This window comes from Rattus norvegicus, chromosome 13 (genome assembly GCF_036323735.1).
Source record: "Rattus norvegicus strain BN/NHsdMcwi chromosome 13, GRCr8, whole genome shotgun sequence".
Taxonomy (NCBI): Eukaryota; Metazoa; Chordata; class Mammalia; order Rodentia; family Muridae; genus Rattus; species Rattus norvegicus.
Window position 1 is genome coordinate 20854728 of NC_086031.1, and position 14427 is coordinate 20869154.

The window sequence follows — 14427 nt, forward strand, 5'->3', positions numbered from 1 at the left end:
GATCAGTGGCAGGATGTTGTACAGCAACCTCGACGTCCTGCAGTCAGCTCTCAGTCACCCTCCTTCCTCCCTCCACACACCTGCTACTCCCCTAGGCACAACTCCTTCCTCAGTCACAGAATCATCTTGGCTTTGGGCAATGACAGAGACCTGAGAGGGAAAATGGTTCATTTTCTAGACTGGACCTTATTGAAAGGACAACTTGTGGTCCATGATGCCACTGAGGGAACCTCCATGTGTTAGTCATCCTGATGATACCCTGGTCGGGGTTAATAACAGAGGTCTGAGTTACCACATAAGGCCCTGTGGATGTTAAAGATCTGTGTTACTATCTAAATCCATATTGATTTCAATGACCTATGCTTCCACCTGAGAAAATAGTGAAGTTGTGGTCCAGGCTGCTGCAAAGGGCGATGTCTGGGTTTGATTTCCTATTTACGTTGACATCTGTGATGATGTTTGTAGCTCATGTTAGCTCAGAAGGACATGTGGATGTCTATGGTCTAAGTTGCACCCTGAGATAATGTTGATTTTGTGGTCTGTACTGCTGCTGTTAATGTGAATGCCCTGTGCTGCTCAGACCGGGTTCGACATCTGTGCTCTGGTCAGGTCTAAATCTGACGGCTTTATCTGAGTTTGAGGACTGACTGCAAACAGGAACCAGGTTCACGGTCTGAGTTTTCACCAGAAGCTCACCTGGAAGTCCATGGTCTGTTCTCCAACTGACTATAAAGTGCAGGCAAACTACTTTGAAAGTGATACCAGTGAATGGAGAGGCATAGTTGAGAAAGAGGGACATGGAAGGCCTCTCTGACAACCCCTACCATCACGAAAATCCCTTCTCCCAATAAGTAACACCCCAAACAGGCAGCCATCAAAGAGAATTCTTGAAAAGTGTAATAAGAAGGCTGAAGGCTAGCTCCACACAATTGATGGCTTCCAGAGGGGATATGGGAAGAAAAGGACTCGAATAATTTAAGGGGCTAACTACTCAGAGTTTGACCATGCTGCCGTAAGTATATTGAAACATTAATTAGACATGTTTTGTTTCATCTTGTTGGGAGAGATGTCACAAGGGGAGTGAGGCAAGCATGAAGTACTGGGAAATGGGTATGATCATGAAATATAATTCAAAATTCCTAAAGAATAAATAAAGGTGCTAAGTTGAATAAAAAGATATGCATGTAAAGATAAGCAATGATTTATTGACTAGGTGTCCAATAGTTCAAGAAATAACAGGGGATTAATACACCAGGTTGCAAGAAATTAAGGAGCTCACGTGAATTGAAGAAAGTAGTTACTGAAAATTGTATCTCTATTTAATATGGGAAAGCTCTGTTATTCATACATCACAAAATTAATGTCTAGGATATACAAATAAATAAAAATTGATTACAGTTGAACAAATAATCTAAATGATATATGTTAAGTTAACTGATATTTTATTCTTAAAGAAATCGCAATGACCAATACAGGAAAATAAGTTCAATGTTTTAGTTATCAGAGAAATGGAAACCAAAACTAAACTATATTGGTATTCTACCTTAAACAAGTGTTTCTATCAATAGAGCAATGAGCCTCATAGGATTGCATGGTTGGCAGGGTTGAAAACACTTAAACATGAGTCAAACATCCATGGCAATTATATTCAGATTGCTTCTTCACAGAAAATAGAACTACCATGTAACTATAACACTTGCATATATTTCCTAAAATAATCAATGTCAACATAATGATAACATTTACTATTTGGAATTCAGAGTAACGAGGTGATAGAATCTGGGTGGGTAGGTGCCCAACAGGGGAAGAATCTTCTTTAAAAATGCCAAATATAGATAGTGGGCTACTGTCACTGCTCTAGAGGTGGTTGGAACCAAGAAAACAGGACCAAAAAATGAGGTAGTCTAAATATATTAGTGCAATAGCCAAGTTTTTTTTCTAAGCCTTCGAGAATTTAGTCTTCAAGGATTCTGAACGGTCACCTGAGTAAACTTCTTATTAGTTCAAACTGTATACAATTACAAGAACAAGCCACACCTGGCAAAAACATGTATTCCCATACCATCTTATAAATGATATCTCAAATATTTAATTAAATTATATCAGCAAGAAACACTGAGAGATGTAAAGTAAGCTTACTCTTATCTGCCATGGCTGTGAGAAGCATTGAAACATATTCCAAGAACAATGTTGTATTTTGAAAAAAACTAAGATCATAACACTCTTATGCTGTTTTCTTGTAGTGTTCTCAGGAACACTCAGATTTTTCTTCACACAAATACATTCCTGAAGTGTGTTCTGACAGAGTTCAATCCAACCATAAGAAGATTAAAGTGATATTCCATGAAGCATAAAAGTGGAGTTTCACCGTTGTAGGAAAATAAGGCTAACACAGAAACTAATGTTTTTCTTCTCCCAAGCCCTGTCTGGGAAATTAAGCCAGAGATATTCGAAATAAGAAGAAAGACCACATAGACAAGAGATTGCAGGTCAAAGATAGAAAAATCAGAGAATGATTTACAGTACATACTTTTTATAAAAATTATTATATCATAATCTGCAGAAGGTCTCATAAACAAGTGTAGAAATCATAGGACAAATCGTAGGAATTTGCCCTTTTTCCACCATGTGGATTCAGCTTATTGAACTCAGGTAATAATGCTTGGCATTTACCCTCTTAGTCATCTCATAGTTGCCTAACTACTGATGTATATGATCAATATATACTACATTCATGTACAAAAATCCAGTAAAATAGTACACATATAAAAATTTCCAAACAACACAGTACTACCTGAGAACCTAGCTATACCACTCCTGATACACCCAAAAGATGCTCCAAAATATAACAAGAACACATGCTCCACTATGTTCATATGAGCCTTATTTATAAGAGGCAGAAGCTGGAAAGAATCCAAATGTACCTTAAAAAAGGAATAGATACAGAAAATGTGGAACATTTGCACAGTAGAGAACTACTCAGCTTTTAAAAACAATGACTTCATGAATTTCTTAGGCAAATTGATGGAACTAGATAATATCATTCTGAATGAAGTTACCCAATCACAAGACCCTAACCAAACACATACACAAACACATGGTGTGCACTTATTGATATGTGAATATTAGCCCAAAAGCTTGACTTACCCAAGAGTGAATTCATAGATCACATGAAGCTCAAGAAGAAGAGCAACCAAAGTGTGGATGCTTCAGTACATCTTAGAAGGGGGAACAAAAATCCTCATAGGAGGAGATATGGAGGCACAGTTTGCAGCAGCGACTGAAGTAGTAGCCATTCAGAACCTGTACCACCTGGGACCCAGGTCATATGTATACAGCCGACAAAGCCAGACACTATTGGTGATGCCAAGGAGTGCATGCTGACAGGAGCCTGATATAGCTGTATCCTGAGAGGTTCTGCCAGAACATGGCAAATAGAAAGGAGAATGCGAGCAGCCAGCATTAAACTGAGAATGGGGTCCCCATTGTAGGAGTGAGAGAAACGATTGAAGAAACTGAAGGTGCTTACAAACCACAAAGAACAACAATACCAACTAACCAGAAATCCCAGGGACTAAACCACCATCCAAAGAGTACATATGGACAGACCCATGCTTCCAGCTGCATATGTAGCAGAGGATGGTCTTCTTAGGCATCAATAGAAAGAGAAGCCTTTGGTCCTGACAAGCCTTGACCCTCCAGTGTACGGGAATGTCAGGGAGGGTAGTTGGAAATGCTTGGGTGAATGGGTGGAGAACACCCTCATATAAGAACAGGGAGGGTGAATGGGATAGGGGCCTAATGGGTGGGAAACTGGGAAAGGGGTAACATTTGAAATATAAACAAAAAATCCAATAAAAAAGAATATTAAAAAAAGTCCAAAAAAATGTTCCAGTTTAGGAGTCAGTCTGCTCATTTATACTCCTCCTGATTCACTCTCCTGCCTCATTCTACCACAAGAGGCCAGAAAATATGTCTCTGTGTCCATTTGAAAAATAATGACTTCCTTGACTATATGTATTAGTATTAAATAGTTTTTTAAATCATTACTTGTTAAACATGCAAATAAAAATTATAATATTTAAATTACTTAGTATTTAATTATTTTAATAAACTTCCAATACCATCACTAGTATCATTTATTGTACATTCTTCTCTTTATTCATACTAATTCCCTGCCCTTCCCACTTCCAAATATCTACCCTCTTTTCTTTCACACTTAATAGTGGCAAACTATATCTGTGAAGTATTATAGTCATGTCCTCAAAAGAAGCCTTTGCCTTTAATTATCCAATGCTCAATTGTCCTTATTTAATAATTTTTCTTGGCTGTCAGAAAAGGTGGTCTTCAATCACACTTAAGTAGTGAAAAGAGCAAATGAATGTCAGTACTGACCTGTAATCATTGCATGTTCAAAATGAAATAGATTTCTTTTGCTTCCTGTGTGACATTTGAAACAAAAGGAATTTAAAAGATGCACTATCCAACATGACAAAGCATTTCTGTCTTGTTTTTTTCTTTTACCTTTTATTCTACAATGAAGTACAAAATTAACCTTTTTTAAAGTACAGATAGATTCATATCACAAAATGGTTCAACCAAAAAATATTTTTCATAAATAAATGAACGGATAGAAAGGTAGGTAGGTAAATGGTACATGCATACATACACAGATGTATAGTTACATAGAAAGATACACAGATAGATAAGAGGAAAAATTATTCTAACCTTAATTTAATATTAATCAAACATTTATTGTACCTAAAAACTGGGCTTTAACTCACCATCTGCTAGAGGCCAGCCCCAGGAGTTCTTCTTTCTTGTAGGTTCCTCTTGAGTCAATAAAGGGGGAAGAGCATTGGCAGGGATAAGACATGATCTTGCTAGATATTTAGCGTTGATGTGTAGTAATGTTTACCTAACTTAAGTCTAAATCACTATCCTTCAGTAACTGACGTGTTTTCTGAGTTCTTCTAAGGTAAGAATATGTTTGGCATCTCATCATAAAAAAGCAGGGGATTAAATACAGTGACTTTTGGTCTATCTCTGCTAAAATTATGCAGCAACTGCCAGCCTCTTCATTGAAGTTACAGGAAGAAAAAGGGACACTTAGAAAAGTGATTATTTTTACCTTTATTTTTTCTTTTATTAGATATTTTCTTTATTTACATTTCAGATGTTATCCCTTTCCAGTTTTCCCTCTGGAAATGCCCATCCCATTTCCTCACCCACCCTACCTCCACAAGGCTGATCCCACACCCATGAACCACTCCCTCCCAACTCCCCGCTGTGGCATTCTGCTACACTGGGGCATCTAACCTTCATAGGACCAGGGGCCTCTCCCCCCATGGATGCCCAACAAGATCCATCCTCTGCTACAAATGCAGCTGGAGCAATGGGTCCCTCCATATGTTCTCTTTGGTTGGTAGTTTAGTCCCTGGGAGCTCTGGGGTGTCTGGTTGGTTGATATTGTTATTCTTCCTATGGGCTTGCAAATCCATTCAGTCACCTCAGTCATTTCTCTAACTCCTCCATTGGGGACCCTGTTCTCAGTCAGTGGTTGGCTGCATGCCTCTATGTCAGTCTCTGGAATAGCCTCTTAGGTGACAGCTATGTCAGGCTCCTGTCAATGTGCCCTCCTAGACATCTGTAATAGTGCTTGGGTTTAGTGACTGTATATGGGATGCATCACCATATGTGGCAGTTTCTGGATGGCCATACCTTCAGTCATTACTCCACACTTTGTCAACATATTTCCTCCTATGAGTATTTTGTTACCCCTTCAAAGGACTGAAGAATCCATACTTTGGTCTTTCTTCTTCTTAAGCTTCACGTGGTCTGTAGCAGAAAATTCTGAAAGGAATACTTGACTACCCTAATTTTGTCGTGTGAAATGATCTTTATATTTTGACAATAAAGCCTTAGAAAGAACTGTGAGACACTTCATATGGTTCATATGAACAATCTTGGATTAACAGGATTATATGAAAAAAATCAGTGAGTGGTAAAGAGGATTTATGCAGTTAAAATGGTAGAAAAGAGTTTGGAAACAAGTTCAAACATCTACATAAGATGTGTACATTCATATAAATTATTGTTTTATATATGAGCACTTGAGAATGTGCCTCTGTTTCTCCTCTTTTTCTAGTTTCTTTACCTACCATTAAGATATTAAATGTCTGAGGAATGTCTTGTACAGGAGAGCCTTAAATTATGCTACTAATTTCAATTTAGAAGAATGTCCATTACCAGACTTTAAATTGGCAGTTCAATACAGGATCTTGTAGTCATTTCACTGGAAGGCATTATAGTAATACTTAAGGTGGTTGTTTAATACCGAAAATGCATCAATTTCAATCAGCTGATATAAACAGTCATTAAGGTAGTGTACAGGATAACTTTAAAATACAGGAATATCCAGCAGCTTTCTTTCTATGAAGATATGAGCATTTTGGTGCTTTCTGACCACAATATATTGTACACTTTGAATGAGAAAAAATGTGAACTAAAATATGGAGAAAGCTACTTCACTGGAGTACAAGCCTTTGCCATAATCAGTATTTCTAATAACAAACCCACATATTTAATCCAGAAATTGAAATCAAGATGACAAGACCAAAGCCCATCATAAGTCATATTGCTAACTGATACAGTGGACAAATATACAAGGTTAAAAAATTGTCAGGTAGGATATATCAGGAAACTGGAAATCATAGCCAAAGACAAAGTTCAGCTTCCACTCTTGGGTAAGCTTAATTATTTAATATGCAACATGATATCAAACCCAGGAACTTCCAAGTCACTTTACTGCCATTGAATTTTCATTCACTCTATTAGGTTATTAGTAGAAAATAGTAAGAAAACACTTTCCTAAATGCATCTCTAATTTTTAATCCAGTGATTCCTTCCTGATTTTCACTAGTAAGCAAAGAATGAATAATTTATGTCATCATTCCAAAAGGACTATAGAGAAGTACAATTTATTATGGTTTTTTTTGGCTAAACATGTCTATTTAATCCTTGATAATTGCACATGATAATGCAGAAGCATTTGCATAAACATAATATTTTCTTTGTAATCCATTAAAAACAATAAAATTTGATATTTTGATAGAATTTGTCCACTTTATCTCTGATCTGGGCACCTGTATATTCACAATGCCAACAATTTTCATAAATGTGTTTGGAGGACCAAAGGTCTACCAAAGAGACTGGTACTAGTTATCGGCAACACAACCAAGTGTTTCACCTTTGGCTTGAGGAATTCTGTATAATGAGAACTCAGACTGTCTTGGTATTATAATGCACCATCATACCTGACAGTTGCCAGCAAGAAGGGTCCTGAAATAGCACCTCTGTGACAGAAATAAACTACATTTCCAAATGTCGTTATGCCCTCACTGGCGATATTTTAGAATTTTGTCTCAGATCTTAAAAACACAAGTGGATGTATCTGGACATTACTGTGATATTACTAATGGAAACTAGAAACAAATCTTAGAACATTGAGGCAACCTTTCCATATAATCTGAACACTCCAAGGTGGAGTTAATCTAGACAGTGGTCCATCTCTCTGAAACAATCTCATGCCTTAACCAGTTACTAAAAGAAAATGAAGCATTGCCCTCCCAAACTTCTCCTGCTTACACCTCATATTCTACAATTTACGTGTTACTTTCTTCCTTTTATAGGTTAATTTATGCCTTAGATTCTATTTTGCGATCTTATAGCCACAAGATGACTTGAAAACCTTGTCAAGGTAAGATGTGTCATCAGTGAGCTCAGTTGCACAGCCCTCAGTTTAGAGGTTCTAGCTCCAGAGCTGCTCGGTCACAGTTGCTGTGTATAATGAGTACACACTTGCAGAGCTGTTATCCTTTTCTTTCTCTTCCTAAAAATACCAAGGTTTTTACTTCCTTCTCATGCAGCCTCAAATTTATTGATTTGATGTTTTCTCAGCATTGACTGCATATAAATGAAAATTTAACTTGCCATTCCAGGCAAATTTTGGTTTGTAATCAAAAATTGTATTCACTAACATCAGTACAATCTGGTTTTTACTTGTTCTGACTAACTATAAAACCATCAACCTCCATTTAGCTTTTATTTTCCAGAAAATTTTACATAGCCAAAATGAATATTAACTACTCTAATGCTTCCTTGTTTGTTTTCCACCAATCCCTTGCAAACGTTCAAAAACAAATCTCTTTCTTATATTCTTCTTTAAAGTAGTAAACACAACTGCGCTCACATTCTCAGTGCATTGTGTAGTGTCTTGCAGATAAAGGAAATCAATAAATATTTACCAAGTAACAAAAATCTATAAACTGATGGTTAAAACACAAAGGTTCGTCAATACTATCAAGGACCAATTTTTGAGTTAATACATGATGTCTGCATGCCTTATCTGTACTCATAGTCTCTAATCAGCAGGAAAAATGGCTTTAAATCAAGAGCCATTAAATAAACATTAACTCATTTATTAAAGGATGTCCTAAAATATGAGGAACAGTTACCTTATCTTGTGTCCTTAAAGTAGAAAAGGTTATTGCCTAGAAGAATACCCAATATGTAATCATTAGTGGTAAATTTGTGCATACTGTTTTAAAGTTTAGAGTCATGTTCCTTGAGTTGATTGCAGCTCTTGTTTAGAAAGTTGCAGTAACCCTTGAGTTGGCTTGACCTAGATATCTTGAGAGATATCTTGAGAGGCAGGTATCATAGGTTTTTCAGGTTAGAGTCCATGACTCCTATAGCAAAACATGCCTTCCAGGTTCTAAGATACTGATGCACCCCCTTTGGTACTGAAGTATTCAGTCTGCTTTGTGCCTCTCTGTATGTTCTCTTAGTTGTTAAAAAGGCACAGAAATTTTAGAAGATAATTTGTTTTAGATAATTTGTTTCTGTGTACTCCTTTAATTGGAAAATGTCATTGTATCCTAACAAATACAACTGCAGTGATGCTGGAAATTGTCATTATATTCTGTTTCTGATAAGGACATAAAAATATGATTGTTCTCAATAAAGTTGTCACAACCTCAGTTGTGCTGATACCGCATTCTTTGGTTGCAAGACATAGTTAAATAAATCTTGAACATATCAGGAAATTCCCTGCTGTTTAGCTTTTGTAATGCCATAAGACATTATATAGGCTATTAAAGAAGAAAAGGAAGAAAAGACATCGGTATTTTTATCCACTAATGGACTATCCATGGTACTATACTAACCTGCTTGGCAAGGTATGTCTGCTGGTATAATAATGGCAAGAATATATATACATGGAACCAGCAAACTGGATTTAAGGTTTGGTTCACAAAGGGAATTCATTTTAAACTGATATCATTGTCAAAATTCATAGATAGGAAGCCTTAGTCCTAGGATAGAGACTATTGGTTATATATATGCTACTGTTATCAAACAACTGTCTAAATTGTTATGTTTTCATTTATAGATTTGTGATGCTTTCAACCTTAGTCAGAAGAGCTTCTTACTGCACTGAGGAGTGGTTAATGCTGAGAAGTATCATGCTGACCAGAAAAATGGAGAGGAGGAGTATGAAATGCTTTCCTCTAAGCATGACATGACTCTTAAGGCCTCACTCACAACTGAGGATATTTTTAAGCGGTTGAAAAATGCTGTAGATGGGAAAGTGACTTTTATTTCGAGGTAAGACTACTCATGTGTTCCTAGTGACACATTAGATAATTTAATGCCTGCATGCCCCTGAGGAGAACTATCAGCACACAAAAGGTTAAAAATCAAATAATAAATAAACAATTAAGCAAACATTAATAAAAGAAAGAATATGAAAACAAAATGAATATGTGAAGAGTACCCTGGGAAATGTTAGAGGACAGGAGGGCTAAATGTGTGCAAATACATTTTAACATGTGTATGAACCTTGAATGAATAATTTTCTAAGTTTAAAAAATATGCTAAGGGAGACTCTACTCCTCCTGCAGTGTTTAGTGATCCAATGTCCTCTGCCTTCTGGCTCCATCATCCTGACCTCTGTCCTAAGTTTTACAGTTTCTTTTATCAGGTAAGGCCATCTGTAATCCAGTTTAATCTCATCTCAAAATATTTAATGTAATTACTTGGTACAATTTCTTTTCCCAAATTGTTAAATACCACCATGTACTATACTGTGAAAATAAACAATTAGCATGGAAAATTCACAAAGAAAATCTTCAAATGCATACTGCAGAGGCAAAACAAAATTTAAATGGAGTCTTTTATTAAAGGAAAAAAACAAACATCTCTTACATTTTTCTCCATTAAAGGACAGTTCATTCAAAAATCAATGAAACTAAGAAAAGGAGATCAGGCCCACTGGGTTTCCCTCCAGAGATTTTGTCCTCTTCCAGGGTGATTTTTCATTAGCATTAAACCACTTAGGTTAAGTTTTTGACTGTTATTTTCCTCACCAGTGCCCAGAACACAGTTTGTACCATTAAGTTACTGACTGTATACTTGGGTTGTTTAATTAATGTCTTCTTCCCTCTTTCTTAGAATTAATGAAGGACAGAGTAAGGAATTAATAATTTGAGTAGAAAATATTAAGGCACTGTGTATCTGCCCATATTACTTCATAGCATGAAGGTCACCAAAAGTAGTAGATTAATGAAGTACGGAGAATGTACAGAGCTGGGGCTAGAATTCAAAGTTGAATGTTTTCATGAGAAAAAGAATAACAGGCCAAGGTTTTGAGTGAGAATGGGGAAGGCCAGTAAACCAGGAGCCATAGAATATTTTTATCCAGCTATCTAAAGTGGTTCCTCATTTTGGCCCAAATTCTGGCCGGAGTCCTCTCAATTATCCTGCTTTTTATTTTCATTTCTTATGCTTCCGAAATAACACTGCCATTCATATCATTCTTAAAAAGAAGGCCATGGAGTAACCTTGGTCCTCTTGGTCTTACTGGGAAGTTTCTTGTTTCTCGTGAGTATGTTTGACATTAGTTGGCACCTTTCATAGGTATCTTCTTTGAAGTCAAGGAACTCCCTACTACTGTTAGCTTCATGAGATGTTGTAGCTATAATTGGGTACTTGATTTTATCAGTTACTTCCTTATTTCTTTGTGTTGGTAATCTTGTTAATTTTCTGGATAGAGTTTTTGAAGTAATATATTATGTAGGCTTCTAATATTGAAATGGCCTTCAAGATTAGTTCAGGATAAGTCTCACTTGGTTGAGCTATGTATTTCTTTTTATGTATTAATCATTTCTGTTCCTAGCATATTGTAATTAAAGCAATGTTAATCCAACAGAATGCTGTGTTTCTTCTTCTGTTTTTGTACTTTGAAAGAAATTGTTGAGAATTGACAAATTCCTTCCCCAAGTGTTTGATAGAATTCAATAGAATGCCATTTTAGAAAATTTTTACTCTATTTTGGGAGGTAATTGATTTTGAATCAATGTCATAGATGACTTGGATATAATTCAGAAACTTTGTGTTTAATCTTCATAAATGTGAGTATTTTGCATTCATCCTTTTGTTACCTCTAGCATAGTATGAAAACAGACACTGTATGATTCAGGTAGTTTTGTGGCTTAATATTTAATCTATTATGATGAATCTTCTTAGTGAGCTTGAAAAGAATATATCCTACTTTTGATGAATAATCTATAATCAATTCATTATTGAATTCAACTAAGTCCTTAATGTTTTTCTGACTTTTAGAGTTCTCCATTTCTGATAGAAGGGTGCTGAATTCAACTATAAATCCTTTGCATTTCTATAAATTGGGGCACAATACAATTATTTTTATTTTGAGATTATAGAATAATTCCATTTCTCACATTTTTCTTCCTTCCTAACCCTATTTTATACCCTGCCTTAATATCCTTCATATACAGCACAATGATTGTAATAACATTCATATATTTATGTTCAAACTTGAGAACTACTCAGTCTGTATAATGTTACTTGCACGTGCATATTCAAGGATTACCATTTGGACAAAAACAACACCAATGGATATGCCAAACTAAGTAAGGAAAACCACACAAGACCTCAACCCTTCACAAAGAACTACATGCTACTGAGGGAAGCTGGGATCTGGAAAAATAGTCTTCCTAGGGGAAAAAGCATAACAATTGATTTTCCAGTGCTATTACAATTTTTGAATCATTAATTTGATTTTATATCTATTTGTGATTTGCTGGCATATATGCAAGTGTGCCACATGCATAGTGTCTGCTAAGACCAGAAAAGGAAGTATGATTCCATGGAACTAGGGTTACAGGTGGCTGTAAGCTACAAATTCGTGCTACAAACCAAATCCTGCTTCTGTGCATCAGCAGCTACCTCTTTACCCCTACACACAAAATCATTCTATTTGTATGTTAAAATCATTATTCTTCTCCCTACTAGATGCCTATAAGACTCTCTCACATTTAGTGTGAAAAATTGGTTGAAATCCCGAAGACAAAACTTGCAAAAAGATTTGAGCCTTCTATGACTACCTATCTGTATACATGAAAAATCCTTTAAAAATGTCTTTTTATTTTTGATATTATAATATAATTACATATTGTTACTTTACAGATACAAATTTTGAAACTCTCAGGCCTTCTAATCCTGCAGAAATTAATCAGTTGCAGTTCTGGTTTTGCAGTGATTTCTATTCAAGAATATGAGGTACATTATGCTATGATCCATATATCATTTCTCTGACCTATTTGTCTGTGATTTTGACTGTAGTATGTGTGTGCAAGTGTGTGTTTGTGTGCACGCACGTGTGTGTGTTTGTGTGTGTGTGCACATGCATGTGTGTGTAGTGTCACTTTTATTGCCAAAATTTCTTCCCGTGAGGAGACTTAAATAATATCTACCCTTTCTCCCAAGATCCGAACAAGAAATAAAAACATGATCATTCAAAGTTCATGAACTTCAAAGTTCATTCTGTGAAGCCAAAGAGTTTATCAGTTTGGTTACAAAGTACAGGCTAAGTGTTATTTAAAGGGTTATGACTGCCACAGTGGAAAACATTGCCCATGTGAATAAGAAGTTCCCCATATCCACATAGATGAAGCCCCAAACCTTTTCTTTTCTTTTGCACACTTGTCTGTATGTCTTTGTCCCTTTATGCATGATTGATTCTTCCCATGTGTTACATTAGGATTCTCCAATTGATATGGAACAGTTGGATAACCCTGGGAATGTTAAACTTTAGCAAACCCAGCTGGGATGATCCCGAGCATTGAAGCAGAAGTTAATGCCCCAGAAGGCAGAAGCTTGTCTAGATGAACAGTTACTTATAACACTTGCACACTCATGTTAATATGAATTTGAGCATGTGAACATATGAGCTGGGTATAAAAGTCAAAGTCAACCATCTAGGGTCTTCCTCAAATAATCTCTACCTTATTTTTGAGTCAGAGTCTCTCTCTGAACCTGGGTCTTATCAATATAACTGCTCTGATTAGTCAGTGGGTTTCAGGGATACTCCTTATCTCTGTCATCATAGATCAGAGATTATAGAAGCAGATTACAATACTTTTTATGTGGATCCTTGGATCCATGTCTTCATGCTTCACCAACAGACATTTTAGTTATAGGGATATCACCTTAGCCACTGAGAGCAGTTTCATTTTACTTTAGTTTAGTACAATTTAGTCTAATTTAATTTTTGCCCAGTGACCTTGTTTCATCTTTGAATTTAATAGGACTGATCAGTTTTCTGTTTGTTCATCTTTATGTTGTTTGTTAGAGGAAGCAAGCTGAAGCTATGAAGGGAAAAGTTATTTTAGCATTCACACTTATACAAATCCAATGAGAAACCTTTGTTAATCTCTGTAATTGACAGCATCTTCCGTGATTCATAGACTAAGTTCACATTTAACTGAGTGTTTGTTTATTTGAGTAGTTTTTTTTGTTTTACTTTGAAATCTTATAAAAGTTCAAAATATCTACAAAAGCCAAGTAGTGAGGTGCTTTAGTGATAAAATGTTGGCATAGAATTTGTGAGATCAGGGGTTCAATTATCTATAGGGAGAGAGGGAGGGAAATAATGGAGGTAGGGGAGGAAAGACAAAATTAATGGAGGAAAAAGGAAAAGAAAAAGAAAAATAGAATGTGTGTCTTACAATTCTAGTTCTGAAGGATTTCGGAGGTACAGTTTATTGAGATTCTAGTTAGGTACAAAGCAGTCCCCTAAACTGAGAGTGCTGCTGACAATGCACACAAGCATGACTCTGACCTGGGAAACTGATGCCTAAAGTCACTAATCCTCAGAAACAGCATAATGCAATTTTCTGTTTGTCAGGAAATATTACTTCTCTTCTCTACCAAAAATAGTCAACTACCTTGAGAAAGGGCCTTTAGTTCCTGATTAACTCAAACAGCCTGCAACAGATAAAAGTCTCTACGATCACACGGAGGCTAGTCTGAGGATCACTTTCCCTTCTATTACTTCCCATCACC